Source organism: Pinus tabuliformis, chromosome 1_1 (assembly GCF_031772625.1).
Source record: "Pinus tabuliformis cultivar Carrire ecotype Pingquan chromosome 1_1, CPIR1, whole genome shotgun sequence".
Taxonomy (NCBI): domain Eukaryota; kingdom Viridiplantae; phylum Streptophyta; class Pinopsida; order Pinales; family Pinaceae; genus Pinus; species Pinus tabuliformis.
In genome coordinates this window covers 18,580,043-18,594,808 of record NC_142297.1, presented here as the reverse complement: position 1 = coordinate 18,594,808, position 14,766 = coordinate 18,580,043, and positions in this window count along the sequence as shown.

The window sequence follows — 14,766 nt, the reverse complement described above, 5'->3', positions numbered from 1 at the left end:
CCATAGGTATAATCAAGATTGGATTATTCAAGAAAGGGTTATGGCCAATCACCCACGATGATATGATTATAGATTGGTTCCATAGAGGGAACTTGTACAAATTGCCAAGTGTCACTGTTGCAACCTCCAGTGCTAAAAACGATACCGAAGGAACTACAACATGTCCTATTTTTGTCACTATTTACGAAATTTGAATCCAATGCTCAGAGAGAAAGTTATGACGATTTTCCCAGTCACCTATTTGATATGGAATTGGAGAGCCTGAAAAAACCCTAACTTCCTTAGATCATATATCAAACAGTATAGCAAACCAAGATCTGCAAATTAAGTCACGAGGTTCATCAAGATCTTTTCTCAAATGGGCTTTAATTTTAGCTTCTAAAGCTTCGTAGAACAAAAGTTATAGTGAAACTACCACAATGACTTGTTTGAAGCCACAAAATCCCTACTAGAGGAGGATATGAGGGTCACTATTTATATGAATGGCTTGAGCTGAGAGGGTCCTCAACAAGTGAATGTTGGAGGGATTTTAGGAGAAAAGAAAACATTATTAATTATTGACTATTCAAGGACCACTGTTGGAAATACTGAGAGTGGGGTGAATTAGTATTTCTTTTCAATTGTTATTATTACCAGTTTAGATTCTTTAGAATTTTAATCAAAGAAATGATTTTACGAAAATATAGAAAAATATTGAATACAATATCTAATATATTTTTCCAAGAACAAACTTGGAATTTGATGAGGCTCCAACCTCTAGGGCTCTGATCCTATCTTACCAAGGAACCAACCTTGGATTTAGGAACACTAACTCCAAGGACACCAATCCTTCCAATTCTGAGGCACCAACCCCAAGGGCTCCGACCCTATAGCTTTACTCTGTCAATAAATGTTTGATTGTATTATACTACACCCTGTTTTTATGATATTTGTAACAGATCACTTTCTGCACTACATAACCACTTCATGAGTGACTGCTTCTTCATGAGCCCTTTATAGACATTAACCCAACCAACAGACTTGGTCGACCTTCAACTTCCTTCCTTTTGTTGGACCTTCAAATTTCTTCTTCCATGCTGGATCTTTGGCTTCCGTCTTCAACCTTTGGCTCGCTCTGTTTCTTTAAGTTCACTAGTTGTGAACTATTGATTCTTCTATGTGCCCAATGTAGAGATCGATACTTAAGGTGAGGTATTATAACTTGTATTTATACGGGTTTCTAAAATACCCAAAAGACACATTCATTTGGAAGGAGAGATTGACTTATGGATATTCATCCAATTACTAATAAAATTGTTTTATTTATTGAAAATTTTGTAGGAGATACCATACCCAATGAGGTCCCACATCCACGTCATCAATCAAAATCACAACTTTCGGATGTCCCGCAATTGAAACCTTTACCATTACTAATGTAACATAGCTGATACTCATACTACCGATGAACCAGACGTAATATAACATTAAACAATCGTCAATAGATCCGTTAGGTCCATAGCTCCATTGCAATCAACGATCCGTCAGGTCCACAGTAATATCACAATTGGTGGTCGGGTTTACAAGTCTTATCGCAATTGGCAGTCCGATGGTGACAACCCTATATTATTTGTGTAACTTCCGATACCCAGACACCATACTACATAAAGGTGTATTCTAATGGAGTTGTTGGATCCACATATTATATGACAATTGTCGTTTTGAATGGAACATGATTATGTGAACATAATGGTTTGCGATTATGCGATGGATGGGATATTATATTGAGTTGTATTGCAATGGTGCAGCAAGTCTACAACGATATTACAATCACAATTTTCAAGTGTGACGTTCCTTTGTGATACATAACTTCCAATGCAGATGCGATATTTCATTAAGGTGCATTATAATGGTTCTGTGGGTCTGCATATTATATCACAATCGGTAGATTTGTACATGACAAGGCTTTAAAGCTAGAAATATGGTAGATGAGATATTTCTTTAGGGAATGTTGTAATGGGACCATCGGGTCCATAACTCATATTTCAATCGTGTATTTCAGTGTAACAAGGATTCAATACTTACGGTGCAATGGATGCGATATTGTATTGAGGTGTGTTGTATTTGAGTGATCGGGTCCGCAATGCATATCACAATCGGGGGTTTGAGCAATGTTACATAACTTAATATTATAGAACCTCCGACAAAGTTCCTCTGATGATACTGTTAACTCCTCTCAGCTCTTCCTCTTGGGCATATGCATTTTAAAGGGTTTCCAATGACTTCTTCCGCTTACTCTTGGGTTCTCTCTCCTGTGAATTCTCTGTGATTTATTCTCACTCTTCTGATAGCTCTTCTTCTGATGATGTGTTCTTGTTTGCTCCTTCGATACCGATGTTGCTCCTGTGGCTTATATTCCCATGACCTCCAATAACTCTTCTTTGATTGCTCCTATTCTTGACTTCAATGGCTTCCTTGATGGCTTTCCTCCTTATCTTCTTGCTTCTGTTGCTTCACGAATCTCTCCTTGGCTTCACATCATCATTTGGTATCCCAGAATATTTCCATATTGACATCAATGAAAATAGAGATCAACAATCTCCCCCTTTTTCATTGGTGGCAATATTCATCATCTCTCCCCCTTTGACATCAATGGAAAAGGAGTGCACAAGGACTCCCCCCGGCTAACTAACCCCCCTGTCAAAATTCTCCCTCTATGATGCGACATCTTAAGAATCAGTTTAGTGTGATGCTAAAGCAATAACCCCCATATTTTGACGGACATATTCAAATGCTTCTCGAGGAAAAGGTTTGGTGAAAATATCTACAATTTGTTCCTTAGTATTGATATATTCCAACTTGATGTTTTGTTTAGCCACCTGTTCATGAAGAAAATGATACTTGATTGGTATATGTTTGGTCTTTGAGTGCATCACTAGATTTTTACTGAGACTGATGGAAGTTGTGTTGTCATAATAGATGGTGATTGGCTATTTAGTTTTTATGTTGACATCCTTCAAGGCTTCCTTCATCCATAGTATTTGTGCACAACAGTTAGCTGCAACTATATATTCACCTTCAGTTGTAGAGAGATATATAGATGATTTTTTGTTTATTGATTCAAGCTACAATACAATCACCCATAAAAAAAATCATTTCCACTGGTGCTTTTACAATCATCCATGCTTCCAGCCCATTCAACATCGATATAAGATGTCACAATAGTATTTGTGCTTTTGGGATACCAAAGACCAAAGTTAGGAGTTCCTTTCAAGTATCTAAAAATTATTTTCACATCCAACTCATGGGATTGCTTAGGAGTTGATTGAAATCTTCCCACCATTCCCACTGCTTACATAATGTCAGGCCTTCTAGCAGTTAAGTATAAGAGAGCTCCAATTATTGACCTGTAAAGAGTTGTATCTACCGGGGGGATTCATCATCTTTGCTTAATTTGCAATTTGTGGTCATCGTTGTGCTCAGAAGTACACATTCTTCCATTCCATATCTTTTAAGCATGTCTTTGAGATATTTTGTTTGAGAGATATACATGCCTTCAGTGGTTTGTGATACTTGTAGTCCAAGGAAGTAGGATAGCTCACCAATCATTGACATTTTGAATTCTTTTGACGTATTTTGAGCAAACTCATGGCTCATTTCATCATTATTGCTAGAAAAAATCAGATCATCAACATATACAAGGGTAATTAGTAATTTATCCTCATCCATCTTCATGTAGAGATTACTTCCTCCCACCCCCTTTTTGAAGTTTTCATGTTGTAGATAGTAATTCCTTTTTCAACTTACTTACAAAATATTTTCCTTCTGCTAGATCAAAACCTTATGGTTGCTCCATGTAGACTTCTTCCTTGAGTCCCCATCAGAAATGTTGATTTTACATCCATTTCATAGACTTTGAATCCTTTTGAGCATGAAAATGCCAAGAACATGCTTATAGCTTCCATACAAGCTACTGATGCAAAGGTTTCTTCAAAATTGACTCCTTCAATTTGTGAATAACCTTTACAAACAAGTCTTTCCTTATTTCTGATGATTTGTCCATCTTCATTCATTTTTCTTTTTAACACCCACTTAGTTCCAATTATATTTTTATCCTTTGGATGAGGTACCCGCTCCCATGTCTCATTTTTCTCGATTTGTGACATTTATTCTTCCATGGCTTCCACCCAATGAGGATCCCTACTTGCTTGAGTAGAAGTTTCTGGTTCTATCATAGATAGGAGAGAAACATCATTTATTTTTGATGTACTGGTCATCCTTCTTTGGGTTTGTATTTGTTCATCTACATTGCCAATAATCTGCTCTTTCGGGTGATGTTTTTGGAGGAATTTTACTTTTGAAGGAGTTTGAGATGGTTTTTTTTTCTTGATATTTTTCTTCCTTTTCAGGTTCCTCTTCAATTTCTTCAATAAAGGAGTCAACTTCATGATCTTCAATTTTCTTTTCTCGAAGCCCTTCATCAATATTCACATCAATACTTTCCACTATTTTCCATAGTCAATTATTGTAGCACTTGTAAGATTTGCTTCTGGTAGAATACCCAAGAAATATTCCTTCGTCAACACGAGAATCAAATTTTCTTGGTGAGTCATCATTGATCTTTATGAAGCATTTTCTTCCACAAATTCTAAATTATTTACTGAAGAAGGTCTTCCTTTCCACAATTCATAAGGAGTCTTCTAATTATTTGGTCTTATTTGAGTTCAATTAAAGGTATAAATTGTTTTCCCTACTGCTTCTTTCCAAAATTTTGGATGCAAGTCAGCTACTAATAACAGAGTTATGGCCATTTTTTGAACAGTTCGGTTTCTCCTTTCAACTACCCCATTTTTCTTAGGTTTTCTAGTAGTGGAGAGCTCTCTTTTGATTCCATGTTCTTTACAAAATTCATCAAATTATTTTGATGTGAATTCCTCTATCCATTCTAATACATTTAATTTTGGAATCCTTTTCATTTTCTACAAGAGCTTTAAGATTCTTAAAACATTCAAATGATTCAGATTTATATTTTATGAAATATACCCACATCATTTTAGTATAGTCATCAAAAAATTAAGCAAAATACCTTTCTCCTTGGAGTGATGGAGTTCTAGTTGGCCCACATAAATGTACATGGATGATCTCTAGAGGTTTTGATATGGAGAACTCCTTAGTCTTGTGGATGGTTCTAGTTTGCTTGCCATGTTCACATGGGCCACATAGATGTTGATATGGTTTGGAAATCTTTGAATGTCCCTTACTACATTTATTTCACTGATATTGATCAAGTTATCAAAACTTGTATGCCCCAGTCGCTTATGCCACAAGCAACTTTCATCTGTTTGACTAAGATAACATTTATCTTCTTGAATTTTGTTCAGAATGTAGACATTATCTGATGTTCTAACTCCTTTCACCACAAGTTCTCCTGAGGAAGAGTTACTTATTTCACAATTATTAGTGCTGAAGAAAACATTATGTCCTTGATCACAGATTTGGCTAACACTCAGGAGATTTTGTTTGATCCCATCTACTAGCAAAGCATTTTGAGCCTTTCCTTTTCCATTAATAAGGGTAATGGTTGCTTTTCCAAAAAAATTTTCAGACCCACTCCCAAAAGATACATTTCCTTCCTTTTTGTTTAATGAGACAAACTTTCTTTTATCACCTGCCATATGTCTAGAGCACCCACTATCCACAAACAAAATATTTTCTTCACTGTGAGCACATAGAGCTAAACCACATTTATCCGTATTGGTATTTTCATCTTTTGCTTCTCTACTTTTGAGGGGGAAATTTTGTTCGCTATGTCCATTATTAATACATGATGAGAAAATTGGATCAAATTTGGCCAAAGGATCAAACGAGTTGAAGGTCTTGATTTGTCCTTTCCTTTTGAGACTACATCGTTTGTTTGTCTTATCCTTTAATCTTGGTGCTTCATTCTTATTAAAGGATAACCAGCTTATCCCATACTTCTTTGGCCGAGTCACAATTCAAGACTTTCTTAAACTCAGAATCAATGATTCCACTAGTAATGGAATTTAGAGCTTTGGCATTTGTACTGTACGCTTTCCTTTCATCTTGATCAGTAGGAAGAGTGGGAGGGGCATTGTACCCATTCAAAACAACATTCCAAACTTTAGGTTGAAGGTACAATAAGTAGTAAGACATTCTCTTTTTCCAAAAACGAAAATTACTACCATTGAACAAGGGAAGCCTTCTTGTCATTGTTTGATTCTTCATTGTAACTAAGAATCCTTCTACCAACTGTTAGGCTGATTCTGAAGAAGCTGGATCTGATACCAATTGTTGGAAATACTAAGAGTGGGGCGAATTAGTATATATTTTCAATTGTTATTATTACCAGTTTAGATTCTTTAGAATTTTAATCAAAGAAATTATTTTATTAAAATATAGAAAAATATTGAATACAATATCTGATGAATTGTTCCAAGCACCAACTTGGACTTTGATGAGGCTCCAACCTCTAGGGCTCCGAACCTATCTTACCAAGGCACCAACCTTGAATTTAGGACCACCAACTCCAAGGACACCAATCCTTCCAATTCTGAGGAACTAACCCCAAGGGCTTCAACCTTGTAGTTTTACTCTATCAAGAAATGTTTGATTGTATTATATTTCTCCTTGTTTTTGTGATCTTTGTAACAGATCATTGTCTGCACTACATAACTGCTTTAGGAGTGACTTCTTCTTCATGAGCCCTTTATAGAGATTAACCCAACCAACAGACTTACTCGACATCTGGCTTCCTTCATTTTGCTGGACCTTCGGCTTTATTCTTCAATGCTAGATCTTCAGCTTCTGTCTTCAACCTTCAGCTCTCTCTATTTGTATAAGTTCACGAGTTGTGAACTGCTGATTCTTCTGTGTGCCCAATGCTGAGATCGATACTTAAGGTGAGGTATTATAACTTGTATTTATACGGGTTTCCTAAATACCGAAAAGAAACATTCATTTGGAAGGAGAGGTTGACTTATGGATATTCATCTAATTACTCATAGCATTGTTTTATTTACAGAAAATTTCATAGGAGAGACCGTACCCAATGAGGTCCCACATCCATGTCATCAATCGCAATTGCAACGTTCAGAGGTCCCGTAATCGCAACCTTTAACGTTACCGATGTAACATAGCTGATACTCATATTACTGATGAAGTGGATGCGATATAATATTAAAAAATCTTCAATAGATCCGTTGGGTCCACAAATCCATCGCAATCGGTGGTCCGTCGAGTCCATAGTAATATCGCAATCGACGGCCAGGTTCACAAGTCTTATCGCAATTGGCAGTCTGATGGTGACAACACTTTATGATTTGCGTAACTTTCGAAACCTGAATGTGATGCTAGATAAAGGTGTATTCTAATGGAGTTTTTGGGTCCACATATTATATCACAATCAACGTTTTGAATGGAACATGATTATGTGATCATAATGGTTTGCTATTATGCAATGGATACGATATTATATTGAGTTGTATTGAAATGGTGGAGCGGGTTTGCAATGATATCACTGTCACAGTTTTCATGTGTGACATTCCTTTGTGATACATAACTTTTGATGCAGATGAGATATTTCATTAAGGTGTATTATAATGGTCCAGTGGGTCTGCATATTATATCGCAATCGACGGATTTGTACGTGACAAGGCTTTAAAGCTAATGATATGGTGGATGCGATATTTCTTTAGGGAATGTTGTAATGGAACCATCAGGTCTGTAACTCATATTGCAATCGAGGATTTTAGTGTAACAACGCTTCAATACTTGCGGCACAACACATGGGATATTGTATTGAGGTGTGTTGTATTTGAGTGATCTGGTTTGCAATGCATATCAAAATTGGGGGTTTTGAGCAGTGCTATATAACTTAATATAATAGAACCGCCAATAAAGCTCCTTTGATGATACTATTAACTGCTCTCGGCTCTTCCTCTTCGGCATATGCATTTTAAAGGGTTTCCAATGACTCCTCTTATTCTTGGGTTCTCGCTCCTATGACTTCTCTATGATTTCTTTTCACTCTTCCGCTCTTCTGATAGGTCTTCTTCTGATGATTTTTTCTTCTTTGATCCTCCAATATCGATGTTTCTCCTATGGCTTACCTTCCTGTGACCTCCGATAACTCTTCTTTGACTGCTCCTATACTTGACTTCAATGGCTTGCTTGATGGCTTTTCTCCTTGGCTTCTTGCTCATGTTGCTTCACGGATCTTCTTCTCCTTGGCTTCACATCATCATTTGGTATCCTAGAATATTTCCATATTGACATAAATGACAATCTAGATCAACAATCTCCCCCTTTTTCATTGGTGGCAATATTCTTCTTCTCTCCCCCTTTGACATCAATGGAAAAGGAGTGCACAAGGACCGAGACCCTGTATATATTTACATTTTCCTACAAAAACATATGTGATCCAGGTGGATATTGGTGGCCACTTGGACCCCCACCATTTTTTCTTTCAGCTTTTCAGTTTCCTTAATTGTAGCACAATTTACTATTTTTAGCAGTTTTTTCGGGTCCTAAACTTCTGGAGCCATTTTGAGGCCCTAAACGATGTTTTTTTGGGAAAACTGGGAGCAACATGGTTGCATGGACCATTGTTTCTCTTCCAAAAGTTGTAGCTCTCGGATAGATATTTCGGACGAGATATTGTATGCGTCAAATGGAGATCGTATGCCAAAGTTACGACCCTGGGAAGTTGATGTACCAATTTACCCAAACGGGGCGCACAGTTTGGCGTTTCATCTTCTAGGGTTAGGTTTTTGGATGTTTAGGGTTTTACATTGTTTCTCAAAAATAAATAGGCCTTCAAGCCTCATTGTAACACAGTTCAGAGGCATGTAGCCACCACATCTCTTCTCAGAGATAAGCTACCATTGCCGTAGCTGTTTATTTCCATTTTCTGTTTGTAAGCATATCTCAGTATTTTACATTAATGAAATGAAGTATTATTTCTGTTGCATCTTTGTGTTTATGGTTATCTCTGTAATTTGTTGTGTTCTTGTTTAAATCCGGATCAGTGGTATCAGAGCGGTCTGCTTTTTCTCTGTTTTTCTTTGCATGTCCCCAACAAAGTCAGGATATAAGGAGTTAGGGCTTGAACTGGTCAAACCTTTGCAAGACCAGCCTCGCAAAACCCGACGGTCTCCCATAGCGGATGAAAAGAAGGACAAGGGAGTAGGAGATCCTATCAAAATCTTGCTTGAAGAAGCCCTCGAGTGACAAAGGAATGCGATGATGGACAACTTTGCCAGATCCTTCAGCGGCTACCCAAGGGTTACACATTGGCTTCCCACAGCTACTCTAGAAACGCCACACCATTTAAGGTACAAGTTAATTTTGAAATCCCCATATTAGTGGGTCAGATAGATGCAAATGTTGTCAATAAATGGTTAAATCTGCTAGAGGGTTATTTTTCTGTTCATGATTTTCCCAGTCGGGAAAAGATTATTTTCTCTCTTCTCAAAGCAGCCCCCCCACGTCAAGGACTAGTGGGAAACCTATTGCGAGTAGAGGGATGAAAGTACCAGCTCTCTATTTTCACCCGCACCCACTCGGAATTCATTCCAGGATGCCATCAAGGAGTAGTACTACCCTGTCAGAAGCTATGAGGATCAATACATAAAGTGGACCACGCTGCGGTATGGAAGGGACCAAGACGTGCCGGAGTTTACCAATATTTTCCATACCCTTCGCACAAAGTTGGGTATCAAGAATTCAGAGCAACATTTGATACTCAAATACCGCGGCTACCTGCACAATTACATCCAGGAAGAAATAGAATTCTTTAACATCTCCTCGCTTGGCATGGCATACCGATATGCCGTCAAGGTCGAGCAAAAGTTTAAACAGAAGAAGCGAGACTTTGTATCTACAAATCTCAAGTAAGGGAAATGTGCCCTCAAACCTTAGAACAAAGGACAAAGGTAAGGCAGGGTGGCCCAAGACAACCTGCCAAAGCTGCAAGCAAAGAACAACACTGCGAAGCCAAAAAAGGACACAGGAAAATGGTGTGAGTTCCATAAGATCTCCACTCACAACACAAGTGAGTGTCGAGCCAAGCAGTCACTGGTGGCTAAGCTAAAGGTTTCAGAATCAGATGCATGTTTTGACTTTGAGTCAGAACCCAACAAGGGGAATGACAAAGGAAAGTAGATTATCGATGCGGAGCCAATGCCATTGTCGCCACCATGAAGATCCAGAAGGAGAAACCCGAAGATCCATAGGAGGAGGAGTGTCTCTTCCACTCTTAGATGTGGGTAAAGGTATCCCCGCTTGTTATAGACATTTTTGTGCCCTACAACTCCAAGCATGAAATGTCGATAAACCAAGGGCTCCTAAGTCCCTAAAAATGTTGTTCTAACCCCTAAAGGAACAAGGTCAATAGATTACAGCTTCTCCCAGAAGTTCTCCACCAGAAACTGCTCAGAATTGGTCAAAACAGGATCATTTCAGCTGCTCCACTGGCTAAGTGCGTTGCATTGCACCTAAATACACTGTGAGGGTGTGTTGCATTTCAAAACTACCTTCTGTAGGGTGTGATGGGCGAGAAATGACAAATGGCAGTGTCATTCCGCGAGGTGGAGAGGCAAAGGAAGCTTCCAGAATCTTCTCCTGTGACACTTGCCTCACTGAATTCGACCAAGGATGGGTAAGAGGCCCTCAGTCTCCAAGTGAAAGCAAGAACTGACAGAGAGAAGACACTAATCAAATCATAAGCTGACTCATCCTCCTTACAGATATCTATATATGGATCCCTCATCCCAGAGATCCAGAGGCTGGAATTTTGCATATTGTAAGGAATTGTTGTTGGTTTCTAGAGACAAACATCAGATTGTTGGGTGATTTATGCTTTGTTTGAGGTGAAGAGGGTCTTCTTTGCTGGGAGGTTGATGCTGGGTTGGAACCACTGGTTGTAACTCCTCCTGGATCTTTTCTTGTTTATCAATAAAACTATTTGAGTTCTCCTCCATGCTTTTGTATCATTGATGCTCGTTACATTTGTATGGTTAACTTAAATCTGATCCTAAGTTGTTTATGAATATAGAACCATGTCTTTGTATAGTGCTCTTCTTCTATGATCTTACAGGTACTTTGTGAAGCTGGGCATGTAAGGGAGCAGGTAGCTGGAGACTATCAAAGAAGAGAGGGATTGGATCAAAGGATTAGCGCAAGCCACAGGTTGGTTCTTTCTATTCCTCTCTATCTATAATTCATAAAGGAAATACAAAAGTAGTTTTTCTCTGTTTGTTTCTAAGGTAGCTGTCACACCTTAGTGGGATAGAGCAATTCTAAATAGACACTTTTCCCTATAAAAAAATGGCGACTCCGCTGGGGAATGTCTAATTAGTTTGTTTGTGTATCATTCTTTCTTGTTTGTTTCATAAACTTATAAGTAGCTTTCGAACTGCATTTTCCATTACAAATGCAAAGTAGATAACTGCTGCTTCAATCCATTCACTGGATCTGTTTATGATTTAAACAGTTGATTCACAAACTATCTGATTGCCCTTGTGATAGCTCTTAGATCCTCCTTAGATCTACCCCTGATTGTTGCATTACTGATTGCTTTTTACTCGGCCAAAAACCAAGGACTGAACTGCAAACTGTGACCCAGAACCCGAACAGAGTCTCGTTTCTGGCCCAGCGCAGGTACTTTTCAGAGATCCTGAATTTTAGTGCACTTCCCGAAGGGGCAACCTGCGCTGCGTTTCAGATTCTCTGTGTTACAGGTGCGCTGATCAGACTAGCTATGTGCAGCTGTGGTTCTTGTGCTTCATTCTTTCCAATTCTATCCCTGAATTTTGCTGCCTGTGATCAGTATATGTCTGTTTGAAGCCTCTTTTCCTTGCTGTTATTCTGCCTCCTTTGTACAAAATAACTGTAGATGTTTTTGTGTATTTGTTGATTCGTTTACAGTTTTCCATTGCAAAAGTAGAATAGTCGTATTGTCGTCCTTTGATTTGAATCTGTCGCAAGTGTCGATTTCGATCATAGGAGAAAGTTTGATTGCTGTTGATGGTCGATTATACTGTTACTATTGCCTTTGGTCTGAATTTGTAATTTTCTAGTGTCAAGAACGAGTGTTCATTTCAAAATCGTAAGGTGTCATAATCATCTCTATTTTTTATTTCGAAAAAGAGCTTGTTTGTATTTGATGCTTGAAAAGAAATTCAGATTTGTACATCAACTTTCTTTTTAGCATCAATACTAAAAAAGTCGAAAACAAATACATGCATGTGCATTTGCATATAGACAGTCTGTTTGGCTTGATTTAGGAAAGTGCATTTACAGTGTGCTCTTTGCTCTTTGTGAAAAGATTCTGTCTTTCTTTTCCCCTAGTAGCTAGGATTTTCATTGCACAAAAAAGATAAAAGTTAGTTTATCATCTTTAGATTGCATTTTAGGAATTACATCCACATCTTGTGGTGAACCCGAAAGGCAAACTTCATAAACAAGATCAACTTAAAATAAATTCAATGAATCTAACAATGCTTTGGAACTTAATGCACAACATTTAGAGGTCTAGGCTAGAGACGTATTCAGGGGTCGTAAAGATTGGTAACTGTTGTCCTCACTGATGGTTGGGTGATTCCTCCACTTTGAGACGATAAGTGCCAGTACGAACTTGTGCTCCCACGTACCGTCGAGTATATTTTGGGAGACCCCTATAGGCTTAAATCCTTTATCCTTAGGAAGCCGTGTCTGCCGCCCTATCGATCGCAATGCACTGAACACAACATTCGGGAAGATTGACTTCCGTACCGTAAAAACTATTCTGCAATTTTGTGATTGGTTTGGTACTCCCTCTACCTAGATCTCCAGAGTAGTCCCTTTCATTCCTTTTCAGACTCCTTAACGGAAAAGGTCCATCTGAGCAATTGTCACTTCAGGCTCATTAAAAATCGAAGGCGACTAGAGTCATCTTTTGTTTTTTCTCGACTCTTAAAAACTGAAAAAACAAGTTGTGTCAAAGCGTCTAAAAAATTATTTTAAACGGAATATTCATTACCCCTTTCCTACGTTGATCTTGGGTTGAGAAAATGGAGTCCACCAACCAAGGAATTCCCCTTGGAGGAAATCCTAGTCCCTTCTCCTCTTGGGGAGATGTTGGTGCACCCCATATGGCCACATTGCCACTTCCAGGACTGACAAGTGGTTTGCCTGTATGGCTCTTCTCAACCTCTGTCGTTCAGAACACCACTATTCCTGAATAATCGAATCAGCAATTAGACGAGACCAAAGTTACCCACCAACCTTCTACTTCCTCTAATTCTTCCTCTCCTCCTTCCTCTTCGCTTGATCGGGATGGTAAAGCCAAAAGTCAAGTTCCTAAGGAGAAGAAAGAAAAGAAGAAGAAAGAGAAGAGGAAGAAGGAGCCAAAAGAAAATGGGGGCAAACGAGTGTCGTCTAATGAAAATCCACACACTGCACCGACCATGCCTAAATCGCCATGTGTCATTTGCAAAGGAGACCACTTTCACAGAGATTGTCCTTGCATCCCTCGGATCTTAAGGGACTGGTCTCCTCATTTGCACAACCCGGTGTCGTCAACCTCTGATGATCATGTTGAAAACACACCGTCAACTAGTGAAAGTGAAGCCCCAGGACAAAAAGGAAAATATAGATTTCCTTGTAAACTGTGCGAAGGCGATCATGCCGTCCAGCATTGTCCCTTCTTAGACGAAGCTAAAAGAGTTTTGGATGATCGTCCGGTTTCACCGTTACGACTTCCTCCTAGATATAAAAAACTCTTGCCGAGTCCGTCACTAGTTGAAAATCCGGCTGACCCGCTCAGGTGGTCGGCTGATGCATCTGTCATTGAAGATAAACCATCTGAATCCATACCAGATGAAAGTCAAAAGGTCGAGGCGGCAGTTGACCCGGTCTTGCCTTCAGAGGTTCCATCTTCAGATGATACAATCACTGAAGAGAACAAGGATGACACCGTCCAAATTCTTTTCATAAGCACAGACTCCAACAGACATGGGGACAATTTACCCGTTCCTTTACCGCAGGAAGGAAGTTCGTCAGAGTCGTACCCGGCCGTCTATTCGGTCCCACCTCCAAGCAACCTAGTTGTCTCCTTCGACTGGAATCAACTAGGCAGACCCTGTTTACCAGCTAGTGTACCATTCTGAATTATTGTTCAAATATATAGAATGGTTATGGCTGGTACCATCATAGATGAGGGGGCTTCTGTGAGTATCCTTTCCTCAACTGCTTGGAAAGCACTTGGTTCGCCATCGCTTTTGCCTGAGATGAGAAATCTAACAGGCTTTGATAAAGGAACTAGTCGACCGTTAGGGATCCTTCCCGATGTGCCCATAACATTGAGAGGGAAAACTGTTCACATGAATGTAATGGTAGTTCAAGGACCTCTAGATTACAATCTACTCCTTGGACGAGACTATATTTATTGCATGAGAGCCATTGTCTCATCACTCTTTAGAGTGATGTGTTTTCCGCACGAAGGAAGAGTGGTCAAGCTCGTGGACCAACTTTCATTTCCCAGATCACGCATAGCAAATAGTCATATACCATCTATGAATGGTCTTTTCACGCAAGAAATGTCTCAATCTCCAGTCCGTCCTCCCGATGAGCGCGAGTGATTCGGAGGGACATGACTGAAACCCAGGGGGCATGCACCCTGGTCTGCTTCGGCAGGAAAACTTCGGGTATAGGGTAGGTTTCTGTGAGAGAATATGACTATTCTGTACCCCCGTCCATGATTGGAAGAGGGGGTTATTCTAGAACAAGATT